The sequence below is a fragment of the Vidua chalybeata genome, chromosome 17, assembly GCF_026979565.1.
Source record: "Vidua chalybeata isolate OUT-0048 chromosome 17, bVidCha1 merged haplotype, whole genome shotgun sequence".
Classification (NCBI taxonomy): domain Eukaryota; kingdom Metazoa; phylum Chordata; class Aves; order Passeriformes; family Viduidae; genus Vidua; species Vidua chalybeata.
In genome coordinates, this window is record NC_071546.1 from 2,203,354 (window position 1) to 2,206,056 (window position 2,703).

Below are 2,703 nucleotides of genomic sequence, written 5' to 3' on the forward strand. Positions count from 1 at the left end.
CCTCCTTTTCCATGTCCATCACTGGATGCACCCTGCCCAGTTTATGCCTATCAAACAGTTATGCCATCCCCAGTTCTGGAAAGTTCCTCGCTCTATGTTCTGTAATTGGTTCCATCCCTGTAACCACTCCTTCCCTTGTCTCCCATTGGATTGTCCCATCCTTACTCCTCCCATGGGCCCCCATCCCATTGGTCCATATGTACCCTGACCCCACCTCCCCTTCCCCAGATATAATCCCCGACCCCTGCTCTGGAGGGGCCCTCAGAGTTAGCTCCCCTCTCGAGTGGTGGTCTCCCTGCATCTCCCCTGCCTTTCCCTGCCTTCTCCTGCCCTGGTTGTACCTGCAATAAACCCTTGAGAACTGTAGTGCTCTGGGTGTCGTCCCGTCCGTTGGTGGATCCATCCTCCTAGTTATCGTGGTTCCTGCCGACCGGCCACCGGCGGGTTTCCCTGCAGGACCAAGGCCCGGCAGCCTGGTGGAGCTGGGATGCGTTATTGCATGGTCATAGAAACATGGAGAGGAGCTGCTGTGGAGATGTAAGGGTGATTTTAGTCTGGGACAGCAGGGAGAGAAAAGCCATAAAGATTTTCGGAGGAAGGCGGCTTCTGGGAAAGGAGTGCCAGCAGAGGCGAGGTGAGGGAGCCTGGAGGCCTCACAGCAGCTGAGCAGGACTTGGAGGGACCCAAAGGAAAGATGGAGACAGAGTGCTCAGCAGGACCTGTGGAGAGAGGAGAAGGGGGCATGGCTGAAAACTGAGGGAGGACGATTGAGGTTCAATCAGAGGAAGATGGTTTTTTTCCAGTGTGGCTGGTGCAAACATTGGTGCAAACTGTGGATGCCCCATCCCTGGGAGCATTCAACAATCTGGTCTGCAGGGAGGTTGCTCAGCATGGAATGGGATGATCTTTAATGTTATGAACAAGTTCAGTATAGTTAAAGTTGTTGAAACACTTACAGTTGTGATAAGCTAATAACTGTTAAAACTCTTGTTGTACCACCCCCACTGGTACTCTTCCTTCTTACACACCCTGGTTGTACCCCCTTGTGCTCTCCCCACTGTTAAACCCCTTACACACCCCTGGTTGTACTCCCTTTACCTGTGCCCTTATTGAGTCCCTCGGGTATTGCCTCTGCTGCTCCCAGAATGGCGGCTGGAAACAGTGAAAGTGATATGCAAATTAAGCAAAGCAGAAGGAAATCCAACAAAAGACCCTAGAAACAACGAGCCAACCTAAAATCCGGAAAACTAAGTGACTGGACTTGCTGGGGGAAAGCCCCTCTATTCCATCAACAGGGTTTTGGAGGTCACCACCACCTAGAGTAACTGGAGTGCAATGAGGACCCTAACTGATGAGACAGGAGACGTCTTCCTAGGCACGTCCGTGAGGACGGGAGTCCCAGTTCTGCAGTGAAGCAAAACTGATCACCTCCTCCTCTGCGTCGCTGAAGGGAGCAGCGGCGGTGTGCGCGACCCCTCGGGCCCCCACCCAGAGCTGATCACTCAATAAAGGCCTTAAAAAAGGAGCTGGTCTCCTGGCCCATTTCTATCATTTAAGGTCTCATCCAAGCCAAACCATTCAAGGATTCGATCATTCTACGATCCCTGTCTCCCACAGTGGAGTGACCCAGGACTTCTGTGGAGGAGCCAGCGCTGTCTGTGCTGGGCCGGGGCCTTTGGGCCCCGCGGGTGCTGGTGTGGCAGGCACCAGAGTAAGCAGGACCCTCACTGACTCTGCTGCGCTCCTTGTGGTCTCGTCTAAGCAACAAAGTCCCCAGGGAATCAGCCCTGCAGAGTAGAGGCTTTGACAGCTGCTGGCATTTCCAGCCAGGAGCTGCTGAGAAGCTTTGGGAGTGTGGGGAGCAGCCCAGGGTGGGTGCTGAGGACAGGCAGGAGGCCACTGAAGGGACACTACAGCCAGTTGTGTGACAGAGCCCAGAGACATGTCCCAGGGAAAGGCTGCTCTGTCCACACCAAGACAGGGCCTCTCACAGCCCCAGAAAACATCAAGTCTTTTGACTTTACCCTTGAGTAGGCAACAAAGTCAAAAGCCACGGGGTTCAAAAGCTGACCTCCCTCTTTGCCTGGCGGGCTGCTGTGCTCCCAGCACCACGCCCTGCCTGCTGCAGAGCCTGGACACTCCCCACAAGCTGCCCACAGGGAAACGCCATGGTCTGGCAGCAGTTTGCTCGGCTTCCCTTTCCCAAACCGGAACCATCTCCTTTCCCATCCCAGGACAATTCAATCTCTGCCTCTTCCAAAGTTCATTTCCTGCAAATCACTGATCAAAAATGTGCACTCCTGTCCCAGTGAAGATACAGTGCCAGTCCAGGGAGGGGGGCACCCCCTGACTGCCCAGGCAGGCTGGAGCAAACAGAGGCTGCTGTGGAACAGAGACCCCCTCTGAGGCATCTTCCTGATACAGCCTGGCAGAGACACCCAAGAGGACATGGAAGTGGATACGGACAGTGAAGAGAGTATGGAAGTAGAGGAGCTGGAGGAGATGATGGAAGTTGATATGAAGGAGGAGATGGAGGACATGGAGGTCGATGAGGAAAATGAGGAGGAGCCCATGATCCTGGGATGAGGATGGAGCCCCAGCAGCAGGACTGGCAGGTGCTGGCCGTGCCCTGCCCACAGGCAGGGTGGGTCCCCTGCTGCCAGGCTGGGGCTGGGCTGGGTGGCCCTGCTCAGGGACACGGTG

The 2,703-nt window shown here is 55.2% G+C and overlaps 1 long non-coding RNA gene across 1 annotated transcript in view; it reads right to left on the reverse strand.

Annotated features, from left to right (window-relative positions):
* Positions 1-1,173, reverse strand: part of LOC128796679 (uncharacterized) — a 1,291-nt gene extending 118 nt beyond the window's left edge. Inside the window, exons 1-2 of the long non-coding RNA XR_008433857.1 lie at positions 1,099-1,173; positions 342-719 (exon numbers count right to left, since the gene is read on the reverse strand). This is a non-coding gene — a long non-coding RNA (uncharacterized LOC128796679). The remainder of the gene's footprint in view (positions 1-341; positions 720-1,098) is intronic.
* Between the last annotated feature and the right edge of the window lie 1,530 nt (positions 1,174-2,703).